General features: G+C 37.2%; 1 long non-coding RNA gene across 3 annotated transcripts in view; it reads left to right on the forward strand.

The window, feature by feature from the left end:
* The window catches only part of LOC148649409 (uncharacterized), a 64,222-nt gene that overhangs the window by 6,657 nt on the left and 42,982 nt on the right, over positions 1-14,583 (forward strand). For 2 of the 3 annotated variants that reach the window (XR_015926349.1, XR_015926348.1), the window contains exons 2-3: positions 1,385-1,508; positions 12,541-12,609. This is a non-coding gene — a long non-coding RNA (uncharacterized LOC148649409). The remainder of the gene's footprint in view (positions 1-1,384; positions 1,509-12,540; positions 12,610-14,583) is intronic. The other variant, XR_015926350.1, reaches the window with a different exon arrangement.

A 14,583-nucleotide genomic window follows, 5' to 3' on the forward strand; every position in this document is an offset into this window, starting at 1 on the left:
TTAAGCAGTTTCTCCCATTCTTCCTTGCAGTGGAGGGGTCTGAATACTTTCTGAAGGCACTGTATACAGAACGCAGTATAAATATATACATATATGCATTCTGTATATACTGTACATATACACAGTATATATGTACAGTATCATATATCAGGAGATTTGGAGAAATGACATTGGGAATGATTTAGCTGGGATAATGGTGACATGATATTCGTCATCCCTCCCGAGCTTTTTGAGAGTTTGAGAGTTTCCTCCTGTGGTATGCCGCTGGAAGCCCTTTCTTCTACTGTACATGTCACTCTTGTTTTGTGGCTGCAGCAGCTCTAGACCCAGGTGTGTCGATGACCGTTGGTTTAACTTCAGGGCAACACTGACAGTACAGCATCTGCAAAATTCAAATTGGCTTAATCATGCATTGAAAAAAGTTTTAGCATTAAAGTCATGGTTTTGCATTCATATTCTTTGTAACTGGTAGAAATTCTACCTTAGAAATAAGCAAGCCAGCATCATCAGCAGCTGCAAATTACTGTAGCTGTTTTGCATTAGAATTTATGCTTTATAAGCATTGATATTATAATTTAATGAATGCAAATTGCAAAGCTTTCAGAATAATGGAAGGGCTTATTTTGCCTTTGAGCTCCCTCTCAGTGTTTTTTGATTACTTGGTGAGTCACATGCTGTAATAGCACTCCCAGTTTACACAACTCTTAATTTGCAATTTATATATAATGAAACTTTTTCCATGGTTATTTTATAAAGGTGATTTGTAAACTAGTACCTTCACGGAGGGCTGCAGAAAAACACGAATGATGAATGCTATACACATTTTAAAAAATCAATAAAAATAAATAAATAATCAGAAATTCATTTAATATCGCTCATCCTATTGTGGTTGAAAGTAAAGATCTAATATGGAAGTGTAAAAGTCCTCTAACTGAAACATGTAAAGAGTTGAAGGTACTACTCACTGTCTTCTTGATTGCATATCCCAATACATGTTTAAAAACCAATGCGCTGTCTACAGCTACTGCATGACTCTTGTGCTAGTGAAATGAATTCATGTGACAGTGACTTTCAGTGTTAATCGAACCTAAGGAGTCTATTTCCGAAATTAAAGAGTTATTACTCAAGGACTCACTTCCTGAATACAGGCAGTCTTCATTCATGGAGTCGATGGCCATTGAATTTGATCAATGCTGTTAAGCACGCTGGCTCTAGTCAGCATATGAAATATACATGACAGGAATGTGTAATATCACATTCAGCAAGTTAAAGCGTCGGTGTCTTGAACGCAATCAGTACATTTCATAAGATATTACGTCTCCCACATCCAAAGGTGTGGCAATTCATGCAATTTATTTGAAGGATTCTATTTTGTTACTTGTAGCCCAGGGATATTACATTATTGCAGCCACACAGCCCCTGAAGCATACCTGATGTGAAGAAATGAGGCCTGGCAGCATTTCAGCTCCGCCATTATACTTGGTTAAGAAGGAAAGGGCTTTAAACAGGTAAAACCACTTGCTGTCCAACGCAGTCTAAATGTAATGCTTTAATGACATTTAGAAAATGTGACACCATCCCGATTTGATCAGATACAGCGCAGATATTTTCTTGAAAGCCCCTGACGGTGTATGCAGGTTATTCAGCATTAATTGAATCTTCATTGTACTTCCCTTTGAAAGAGGTAAAACTACGTTTCAGTGATTTTGCTTTTGATCCCTCTATCACTTTCCCCCTGATTCCGCCAGAGATTCTTGAATCATTAATAATTGCTGCATAGAATTCATCAAAGATGATGCATTTTGAAATATTTTCGATGATATACTGTACAGTAGCTGCCAAACCCTTTATTAAATAATAAGAAAAGCAGTTTCCAGTGTTTCCTGCGGGGGAGCTGGCAAATTAATTTAAAGATGATACCTTTAAAGCCATAGTCCCAATATAAATAGTAGATCAAAATGTTTGAAAAACATTAATTATGTATTTATTTTGTATTTCCTGAAGAATTAACATGTGAAGGTACACACAGCAGGAGTGGAATGCTGCGTTTTTTTCCCCGCATAATAAAGATATATGGTTTATGCATGCATTTGCAAAATCCATTGCTAAAGAAAAAGAAATGGACGTGTAAGGATAATTATTTTTGATTGCATAGCTTTTGCATTACTAGATTATTGCATTGTCTTATTAATCTTAATAAAGGACAAAGGAAAGAGTACAAACTTCAGCCAGTTAATGGATCAAAGCATGAAAAGTACCAATGAACTTACTAGAATTTAGCAGACAACATTATCAATGGGTTTCCTGTGGTCCCACCGTGTGATGCCATTGTTTTTATCTCTTTCCACAAGAAAGCTTCATTTAAATAGGAAATGTGAAGCATTTTTAGTAGCTAATTTTTAAACAAAGGCAGCAAATTGGAGTCAAATAAGTAATAGTTAAACTAGACCTGTTTTTCCCCACATTCTCAGCTCAATATAACACTTCAGTCATAATAACATAACAAAAGGTTCCAAAAGAGAAAAGGCCATGTGGTCCATCTGTCTCATTGTGTTTTTGGAAATATGTGGTTTTCAAGTGCTGAAGTAGATTAATATAAGCGAAACGTAACCGATAACAGCAACAAAGCCATACAGTCTTACAGTACTTGTGACGATTGTGAAGTTATTTTTGTTGATATTTAATGCATTCAAGCACTTAGGATTTCTCTTTTAAAAGGCTCCAAGTGTCTTAATGTTTGTTGCTGTTAGTGTCATCTGTTTTATTTAATGAGCTTAAGAAAGTCAAAGAAAATTAATTATCACATTACAAACGCTGCATGAGAAGTGTGTAGTCAAGTGGGAAAATAAAGTAAATTAACATAAAAAACTGGAAGGTGAAAGACATTTAATCAAAAGAATTTGTAAATATTCTATCCTCATGTCTCTAACCTCTTCGTATTGTGCCTTTTCAGTGCAGTGTTTCTAACCTAAACTACTATGTTCAGAACAGTTATTCGTACTTACCCATGGTGTATATCCTCCATGAATCAAACCGAAAGAAGGGCTCTGAGGCATTGCAAAACTCAGATTGCTCATTGCAATATTGTAATTGTCTCAAGCATGCTGAGTGTGAATTCAAAATACAGAAGAACATTTCTGCGCTTTGGTGTAACTGAGCTAAAATGTTACAGTATATTGTCGTTTTATAAATTTCCCCTGATTATTTACCTAATTAAATCATCTGTCAAAGCAGACTGAAATGCAGAAAAAAAACAGAAAAGGATGCAGAGCCTATGCTGTTAAGTTGTTTTGAAAGCAAAACCAAACAGAGTACTGCTTGTATAAGGAAGGATGACAAATACCCTAATATCTCTTGCTATTTTTAACATGATGACACCTAGCTTGGATCAGTACTTATGAGTACTGAATCATTTTTGCCAGAACTCTGCTAGCAGGTTCTTTTGGGAACCTAATGATTAAATGAAGATTCATGTATTAAAATGTAATATTTCTTTAATCAGCTTTTAGAATAAATGCATACAGGTACAGTACAATGTCAATGCAAGGATTTCTCATACTGCCTATGTGTTTCAGCAAAGTAAACCATGCAGGTGAAATTAAATGTAGTTTTAGCATAATATTATTGAAATAATAATATTATTGAAACTTTCAGGTTAACTATTGCATTTAGATCAGACAGGTATGAAAGAATGAAAAAAGATCATATACTGTATAAGTTTAATCCTTGATTATTGCATTGCAATATAGTGGTTGTTAGAAGATGAGAGAGATCAAATCCCCGAGCACACACAGGCATGCTCCTCAGTTTTACATTCCAAGACTTTTTTTCTGTATGCATAGAGCAACTGCTTACAGAAGAATCTGGCAGGCAACTGCATAATGATGTAACACAAAGTAGATTGTCGAAATGCAACAACACCTGCCTAGACCCATTTCATCAGAAACAAACGTCTTTACAATCACTAACAAAGTGCTATGCAAACTGCTGGAAGTCTCCTGGGATATAGGATTTATGCCAGTACTGTTCTTACATGTCTGTGTAAAAGAGGAATTAATTCTTCTCAGCCTGTTCAGTGCACACATCTTGACCCCAAATATATCCAGACTTAACACATCCAGTGGAAACAGAGGAAATGGAAAGATGTGCTTTTTCCTCATGAATAAAAATGTAATTCCCATTGAGTATCACTGGTCATCAAGATCCCAAACAAAACTTGAGAAAGAATGCATCAGAGCATGGGACGCCATTCCTCAAAGTCACTTCATATTCTGGTCAGGTCAATGAGTCTTTGATGTAATGTGATCATTGCTGCAAGGAGTGGACATAAGCAGTATAGAAAATGACTTCTTCACCTTGAGCTGTCTAGGTAAGAAGTGCTCAAACAGTAATGGTAATTATTGTGAAATATAATGTGAAAGATATTGCTTTGTGATATTTGAAATGTAACACAAAAGCATGTGGATTATCTATGGCTTGTGTCATAGCTAATATATTCTAGCTACTCTCATGAATTAGCTGCATGAGACTGTTCAAGTCAAAACACAACAAAATGACAACTTAGGCAGAGAATGCATTTGCATTAATATTGATCAATTTTCTCTCATGCCATTAGTGTTAGATTTTGAACTAAATCTTGTTTTAAGAAAATAATATTCTAACTCTTACCTATTCTACAGTCTCAAAATAGAAGATGCAGGCATACGTTAAAGCCATTTAGTAATGCGTAATGCATGTTACACTCCAGCAGAACTAACACATTTTCTCAGTATCTTGGGTTAACAATACAGCTGTTTTATATTCATAGAATGTCACCAACTAAACTATAAAACTTTTCTGCAGGGTAATCTGTAATTAAGCATTGAAAATGTAATCACATTTTTAATTTTTTTATATTAACTCTTAGTTTTAAATTCTAGTATGTATCACTTGCTGTGTGTGAAAAAGAAAGCTATTGGCTACAAAGCTTTTCTGAGATCTTGCTGAGTTGCATCATAAGGTGTTTTATGTAAAGCTGAGAGAAAGGAGAAAAAGCATATAGAATTACAGAAGGAATTACAACATGACCTTTTTTCAACTGATTATGCTAATAAGATACATTATTTCATATTCTTCATTTCAAACAGAAAAAAGTAGATTTGCCAAGCAATTTCCATTTAAATTGAAATTACTTCTTTTCTGCTTTAATTAAAATAAGCCTCTATAATAGTAATAAATAGGAAATTTACTGGGCCAAGCAATTCAGTACTTAATAACTAGCAATTTCCATTAATTTAATTTTGATTAGTGGCATACCTCACAATTTATGTTTCTTCTTCCCCACTACGTAGCCAGCCATATTTCCCCATACATTACTTAAATAAAGGGTAGCACTTTTAATGCCATAGTGATCTGTTCTTTTTTTTAATAAATGCATTAAATTAATATACAGTATAGAACACTGGCTGTCTGCACATTGAAAACATCCATTGTAGATAATAAAGTAAAATGCTCTCTGTCAACACAAGTGTGGTATATATTAATATATACTGCATACAGTATGTATGCGAAACACAAGTAACGCTTTCATAAAGTTCAGAGCGACATCTTAAAGCCATGCGCTGAGTGGAGTGGGTTCTAGAATGTCACATACAGTACAGTACAGTAACCAGAAATTGGTATTTCATTTTTGCAACTCACAAAAAATAATCTTCTAGTGTAGAATAGATGATTGTTGCCAGCATTTCCTGCAGCATTGCTCTGTGTATCAACAGTACTTTGACAGCATTTTTAGTATTTGTTAAGTGTTTTACCCCTCATTGTTCTCTCCTGTTTTATTTATCTGTTCATCATGTTGTGATGCTGGATCACAAATGTCTAAGGGTTGACGTTCTCACAGGCAGGTCTGATTTTGATTCAGCATTCCTGATGTGAACACAATTTAGATTAACCATTCAATTAATATAACAGAACCCGCCAACAGAGTTCTGTTAAGTTTTCAGGTGAGCCAACATCACATTGTTTTTTCATTAAGTTTGCAACACCAGAGGTCTTGTTTGGTTGTACACAAACACAAATACACACATATCTTTTTGTACAAAATCCAGGCGTAAAATAAACACAAAGGTCTTACAAAAAGACTGGAAACCACTTTTCCCAAAGGGGATTGGACAGGACAAGACTGTCAAAACTCAAAATTCTGGTCTGGAGGAAAGAGTGCCACCTACTGGTTTACCATGTTCATTTACAGCAGTGGTCTCTGACCGTAGTACTGAGCAGCCCTGCACTGCATTACTTCTGAAAAACACAGAGTTTCGGCTCTGGAGCACAAAACAAGGTGTTTTTAATTTCTTTACCTTTCAGCCTGGAATGAGTAAAATTAACGATGCCATATCTTTGGGTGCAAGCTTTTTTTAAAAGAAAAATCCACAGAATATACATTAAAGGAGTGAATGAATTAAAAAATGATTTAATGCAATGACCAAAAAGGTCCATGCAAACACAATCTAATCAAAGGAGATATATGTATACAGTAACTTCATTCCAGCTCTTTGAATTAAAAATCCATATCCATATTTAGATCCGTATGTCAGATCATACCACATGAGTAACAAAATGGTACTTATCCTTTTCCAGACTAGTAATACTATAAAAATCTTAGATCGTTTTGTAAAGTTGAAAAGAGACTGTAAAAATAAATGCTAGCATCAAACATGAAACATTCTGAAATCAATTTGATATGAAATGTACAAAAACCTGAGCATTGCTACAGGTCTTTTTAGTTCTGGTGTAAAGAAAACCTTTACACAATACTGTGTTTGTGTTAAATGCATTAGAGCGTGAGACAAAAAATGTGATTTAATAAACACTGTTTGTAATAGAGAATATATGAAATTTCATCTTTGTCCTTCCATCAGTAGTCAATCAGATTTTCATTTGAGGAGAAAGGTATAATGTCAGCACAGAATCTATAGCAAATAGAGATTATATTTCAGTCACATTGCCTGGATGGATATATGATGGATATACAATCAGAATATTTTTATTGATGATCCAATGAGAATGTTGTGAAATTAGTGTGTTAAATATTCATAGATTATTTAGGCAGATAAAAGTGCATGCATATAATCTTAAAATCAGATTGGTGCCCTCAGGTTTTTGAATGCTGAATGCTGAGCCAGGTATTCTAAAAACCTGAAAAAAATGCCGCCTTCTTCTTTAAAATTAAATGCAAACTTCAAAGAACTCCATTTCAAGATACTGTACCAACCAAATGTATTGGAAGAGCAACGTCAAAACTGCTATTTTTCTTCCTAGTCAAGCTAATATGTGTTTAAGTACTGTAGTTCGGTCAGATCCTAATATACTGTATGAGCGAGATGAAATAGGCCGAGTATATTTGGTGGCGCTCACCTGGCTGAGGGAATCTGGCAGCCTCATTATTAGCCATATTTACTGTAGCTAAAATATCCGCTCAGTTCCCGTAAAATTAACTCGCTCATAGCTCTGTGTCTTGGAGGATTTGTTTGCGGGATTTTGGAAGCCTTACCCTTGTATTGACGAAGTCCCTTAGCCAGGCGAGCTATGCTAAACATACGTAACTTGAGCAATGCATCTGAAGTAGCCTAATGAAATTCTGTTTTTACATCAAATCTTATGAATTTTAAAACTGGAAAAAAGTTTGATTTTACTAGCACGTGAATATTTTATTCTGCATGGCCACTGCTCTCTGCTTTGATAGGCGAGAACATGAAACCTCAAGGTTCGGCAAAGAACTGGGGGGCAATGCCCTTCGGCGCAGTCCGCTCTGATGCGGGCTTCAGAGAAGGGCGCACTGGCGGCACTCGTGAGCATCCTCGTGAAACGAAAGGTTAGAAATGGGACGCCCTAAAGCCCTCGCAGACTTCAGCGAGGAGGCCAACACGAAGGGCGCCAGATGCAGGTGTGCGCACTGGGACACGGCGGCGGTGAGCAGTGGGAGGCGCTGGTGTCTCGTAGCTCGACCTGAACTAGGAGGTGAACGAGCTCGTTTGAGGTTGAATTCTGCGTTTGTAGCGGAAGGAGCTTTCGACCCGAAGAGCTGCTGGCCCTGAAGAGTAGGCTCACGAGGAACGTGGGAGAGAGCTGCCGCTTGACGAATTTAGCTAGGGGAATTTAGGAGCGAATTGTGAGCTGGAAATCCCCAAAAGGTAGGAATATTAGCAGTGCATGCGGACAGAGGCATAGGAGGGGGAAGAGTCAAAGGCCGCTGCTGACCACCTCCTGCCAGTGAAGGAAAGGTACTTGAAATGGTGGAGGAAACCTATTGCTGTAGCTGCCATAAGATTATATACAGCATAAGCTGGGACTGTAAGTGCGATGGGAAACGGAGGGAGGAGAATGCATTAGACTGGTAGGAAAAGAGTGGGGCGGGGGGTGAGACTCTCTTGGGAGCAGTCGCCACAGCTGCTGGGAGATTCTGGAGGCTTGTTGAGATCAGAAAAATTCAGACGGGATGGTGGGTACTATGTACATCACACCCCACTTGAACAGATTCATTAGTAATGGTAGGGTAGTCTCTAGTACTCTCCTGGTTCATCTTTGTACATCTGAGTAAATTCTGGAACACCGTAGCAGTAATATCACGGCCTGTGTGTGCATAGAACTTTGGTATGGAACTGGTTCAAATGTCTTTGTTAATGATTTAACTAATGATGGCAGCTGCAGAATGAGTTCTGCAGTTAACAGAAACATGCTTTTCTTTGAAAACAATAACAGTTTTGACCACTGCTTTTGGAGAGCGCTGTTTTACACTTCTTGTTGTTTTTCAACGCTTTTGAATTTACCTGCCAGGAGGTATTTATAAGAGCAGATACAATAACGTCTTGCATAGTCACTGGGTAAATATTAAATAAATCATTTTGTTAAGCATCAGTCTTGCATCAGGGCTCAGTCTTCCTTATTCAGCAAGTCAGTAAGAGAAAGGTGAATATAATGTTAATAAATGGCTATCCAATGGAACTGAAGAGTACATACTCTGTTACTTTTGTCAGATTCAAAAAAAATACTTTAGGCATTTTTACTTTAATGATTTTGTTCACCAAGGAACCTGTGAAGTGGTGTGTGTGATAAAATATTTATTGTGTTAGTTTAAGGCAATTTAAATGCAAAGCATGGAGCACTTCATTCTTGCAGGAAGGGACAGCTGCCAGCTGTCAGCTTTTATTAAGTCTTTTCCTCACTTTCAAAGTGGTCTGTGAAAAAAGCATTATATTCCAGCAAAGACAGGGGGCAGCTAGAACACTGAGATATAGTCAACCACACTGTCATGATGGGTCATGTTTGTGGGTGAAGTTTATTACAAACTTCTTATGTCTCTATTGATTGAATTGCTCTACAGTATATTACTTGCTTTGCTCAAATAATGTTAATGTCTGACATATCGGAGAAGGTATAATGTGTTAGTGACATTTTATATCCAGACAAGGAAAAAGTGTACTAAACAGCTCCCACTGTATAAATTTGACTTTGTTAGTAGCAAATATCGAAAACACTTGCATACAGAATATTATATCCCATGTGTGTTGTAACTAATGTTTACTGCCATCCCTGACAAAGCCGTGAGATTAGTGTAATGCATATTCATGTATTGCTTTCTTTCTTAGGTAGATAAAATTACATACTTCTGTGCTGCATTCCAAATCACACATATGAGTTAATCATTTTGTCCCATTATGCTTAACATGGCCTACCCCACCACCCTGCCAAATGTTCACTCTTCCGGGGTGCTGGGTTAGGTACTTCAGACGTAACCAGTCACTTGGACTTACCTCTTAGTCTTTGGACTTTTGATGGATGAGCAAACATTTAGTTAGAGAGACCTTTGTCGAAGTTCCCCTGGTAAGTGCTGTTTTACATAACTGGTCCTCTCTCCCTGAGTAACAATAGGATGGACTGGCTATGAACAGCTCACAAAGAAGGCTAACGAGCGCTATTCCCTCTAGTGTATTAAATTTGCATATTAAAAAAGACCTATATGCCCTTTCTTGACTAGCAAAGCCATCAAAATCTTAGCCGTAAATGACCCTGAACACAACCCTTTTCTTAGAGCACTGTATAAAAATTGTTTAAAATGTTACTTTCCATTTCTTCTTTGCTTCGAAGCTTGCTTGGAGAGATCCTTCTTTGAACACAAGAAAAACGAAAAGTAGCATTCAAGGGACTCAAAGCACTCAGGAATTCTGATGCTATTTATTTTGTCTCAATAAGTAAAATGTAATTTACAAAGGAATCGGGAGAACAAAATTAATCTGTTAACATCTGTTTTAAAAGAAAACATAATTTATGATGCGGTAAATCTATTTAAAGAGTGAAATGTAAATTCATAAATGGGCTTTTTTAAATTTCATTCTGCTCTTACAGATAAGAGTAAAAATACAAGAAAATCCTACAAATTCAAAAGAGCAGCCAATAAACACCAGGAATAAAAGACAACCCAGACATTCTATCTGTACAAGTTGGTACAAGAAAGTTAAGTTGAGGACAGTTATGAAGACCTGAATTACAACTTGAATACATTTGTTTTTTAAAAAAAGTAAAGGTAGACACAAACAAACAGTAACCCAGTGATTTCTCATTTTAGAAATGCAAAGAAGTATTTGCAAAATATGAAAAATGTAAAACCAATTCAAATGTTATTATAGATTTTAGCAGCTCCTGGGGGATGCTACTTCACAAATGTGACAAATATTCACTCTTTTTGAAAGAACCTTTCATACTTTGTTCTCTTTTCAGAAGACGTTATTTAAATTACATGGTCAGGCTTCATTTGCTGGAGTCCAGGGCTCTTTGGAATGTTTCCACAGGAATATTGAAAAGTAACATCTGGATCATTCCTCACAACCACCTGAAATGCCACAGGAGCTTAAAACGACTTCAGAAATGTGTGGCCATTCATTGTGCTTAAAAGTAACCCTTTATGTGCAATAATGGATGATTTAATTCCATAGTTGATTGCTAGATTAATTAAAAATGTGGGTATATATTATTCTACACACCGTGGAGCGGTGACACTGACTAAGGATCTGCGCCTGTGGCTGGAAGGTTGCCGGTTTGTATCCCGCAGCCGGCAGAGGAATCCTACTCCTGAGGCCCCAGCTGCTCCAGAGGCGCCGTATAAATGGCTGACCCTGCTTTCTGACCTCAAGCTTCTCTCTCCCCGTCTGTGTCCCTGTGTGTCTCATGGAGAGCAAGCTGGGGTTTGTGCAAAGACAAATTCCTAATGCAAGAAATTGTATATGGCTAATAAAGTGATTTTACCTATCTTATATATTATTTAATAAATAATGTTTACATATATAATGTTATTAACTATTATGCATTCTATATTATATAATGTGTATGTATTATATTTTAAATAACTTTAACAGTGCAGGTTGTTGAAAGCGGCTCTTTACTTTATATCCTGTTATACTGTACATCTTAGTTTATACTCGATTCACAGCTCCAGGTAATTAAGTTGTCCTGAACTATGCCAGTTGAATGCAGAAACCTCCTATTTATAAATACAGTCTAGGAATCTTTTGTTTAACTTATGACTGGCTTTGATTTTTCAAGAGGCATACTGTGAACGGTAATAACTTCACATCACATCCTTTTAACTAATTCAAATTATCCAATGTAATGTATTGGTTTGCTCCTTATTAAATTTTACTTAGCATGTGCCAACTATAACGCACCTACAGCAGATCATTGTTTAAAGATAATTTTGGAGCCAAAATTGACATATTGAATTGAATAGTTCAGTGTTAAAAAAAACATTAGCAACAGTGCATATACAGTACAAATGTAATGTGCTCCACATATAAAGTCTTAAAAACTAAAATAAATACTCCAGTTTAATCACTTGCCTTTTAAATCTTTCCAATTTGAACCATTGTAGCTGCAGCAATAGAATAGCTTTTATTGGTATTTGACAATACATCAGTCTTTATTACATTCTGCTTTCTTGACAGCTTGGAAAAAGGCAGTTGCTGTTTCCACTTTGAAAGCATGTCCTGAAAGCATTGCTTTCAAAGGGGTGCTGTTTTCTATTCCCTACTAGAATATGGTTGCCTCACTTTTAATCTTTTCTTCAAAATAAAATCCATTCTCTCTACTTCTTTACTCTCAAAAAGAGAGGCTATTTTCCTTTCAGTGTTATTAAAAAAATCAGATTGATATTCTTCGTTAAGTTCATTTCAGTATTGGTCTCAAGCTATATTACAGTACATTTGTTTTTGAATTGCGTGTCCTTAGAGATGCATTGTACTGTCAGCACAACAGAGCACACTTTGAACACATAAATAACTTTGCTTCAGATCTCACATTTTTTACAAATCTAATATTGGCTCAGCTCTTTTTTTTATTTTGAGTATCCTTTTTTTTCTGCCTTCAAGCAAAATGCAATAGGATCAAAGTAAACTGAATATATGACGTCTGACCATTTTAGTATCTACAGTGGATTCTTAGCAGCTTTAACAATGTTCAATAAAACGATAATATATTAATAAAATATATCAATTATTTTTTTAACCTCTGAAGTGCACCCCCGGCCTGGAAGATGCACAGATGCCATTCTGAACCAGCAGGCCCACGGCACAGCAGATCAGGGTGAGGAGTGAGAAATTGCATCACCAATTAAATTAGAGGGCAGCTTGAGGAAGGTCTGAATATACAACCCCAAGCAGAACATTGCCCTCTGTCACCTTACTGGTGACATACAGTACCATAGTCTTACTTTGTTTGGAAATTCTTGACTTGAGGAAAGAGTGACACCTACTGGTCCACCAACACCACTTCTAACAGTATCTTGGGCCTCTTTGGAGATGTCCCATTCTTGTAATGAGGAGGTTACAAACGAGAGAAGGCCATCCAGTGCATGTACCCTGTTGGGTTGTTAGTATCTAACCAGTAGTTTCATGTAAGAATCTAGTCTCAACTTCAACAACATGACTTACTCCATACGCCCACAACCATTTTGGGTGAAGAAGTGTCTACTGTGATAACCAGGCCCATTTGACTTGTTATACAATATCCTCACTTCACTGTTGTTATTCATCAAGCCAGCAGAGTACCAGGAAGAGAAATTGTTTTGTGATTTTCAGCCACTAGTGTTGCCCTGCAAAGGGCTGGCGTGGTGTCCAGGGTGTTCCTACAGTACCTTGTGTAGCAGAGCTAGTTTGGACACGGTGATGTCATCGCCCTCCCTGCGCGTAGCAGGGACCTCAGCTGCCCAGGCTGGGGGAGGTCTCCTTAAGCTCATGCAGCTGGCTCCCTGTTGCGTTACGCCAGAGACCCGGGTTCGCACCCCAGGTGTTGCGTGGCGAAACAGGCGGTGTGGAGCAGTGGAGGGCACGAGCCCACGCGGAACCGCGGTGGTCACACTTGCACCTATTGATTGCCAGGATAGGTTCCAGCTCCCAAAAGACAATGTCCTGGATAAAGCACTTAGAAAATAGATGGATGGATTCATTGGTGGTAATGATAGTGTGAAGACCATCAGGCATCAGAGACCTCTCTGGCAGATAAATGAGTGCAGTCTCATTCTCTGCCAGAGGAGGTGCTGAAAGATAGTTCCTAGTACCAGTAGTTCCCAGGTGTGTGGACTCCTTCCAGTGTCCCCATATCTTGAAGACACCACGTGCTACTCTTTTATTCTGCTCCATTATTAATAACACGCAACATACTGTAATAACAAAGAAATTGATCTGCGTTCCACAAAATATTTGTAATGGACACCTTCAATCATGAAATGTTCATCCATTACATCAGGGACTGGATTTGAGAAGATAGCAGCACATGTGTATGAATATGTGTAAATTGAGTAACTTAATGAAGAGGGTGTCACTGTTCAGTTACTGTATCTTCAAAGATGGGACATCAGCTAGAAGCAAAGGCATTTTTAACCTTAAATCTGATTGCACATCCCAGTTTTCTTTTCTGAGGCCTTCCTGTAATGCAGCCATGAATTGGGAACAGCTGCCTTACACTTTAAATCCCCCGGATTCTGAAACAAAAACCTGAAGATCAACGGCAACCCCCCCACTAGAAAAAAGGCTTTGAGAATCTGGTAAGAGGTGGTGTATCTGCTTCTTGCCTTGAAAATCAAGCTTAATTTGATTATGTGGTCTTAGATCGTTTTGAATGTCTGAGCCAGATCTCTCACATTTCAGACAAATGTTTTAATGCATTTCTGAATTTACTTAACTATTATTTCCAACATAAGTATTTTCTTTCTTCTCAAGAAAAATCTATATCATCTCATCACTGTGAGTGAGTCCTTTCATCAGAGCACATCTCAGTTTTATCACTGTTAAACAGATGCTCCTACTATTTTTCCTTTTTTAGTGTTGTTTCATAATGTCTTTTTGCCAAGTAACACATGTATGTATAGCCTTAAAACTGAATTTTGTTTTTTAGAAAATCAGGTCTTATCTTAAAGCTCACAGGCAGAGATGAGTGTGCCTGGAGGTGTCTTCCTTTTCAGCACAAGTGCTATTTAATTTTTGTTTCTATCTCACATTTTTTTCAGCTTTTCTTTTTGGAAGGAAGACAGAAAATAAGAGTGCATACAGTATGTGGTAT

Source organism: Lepisosteus platostomus, chromosome 14 (genome assembly GCF_059453375.1).
Source record: "Lepisosteus platostomus isolate fLepPlt1 chromosome 14, fLepPlt1.hap1, whole genome shotgun sequence".
Lineage (NCBI taxonomy): Eukaryota > Metazoa > Chordata > Actinopteri > Semionotiformes > Lepisosteidae > Lepisosteus > Lepisosteus platostomus.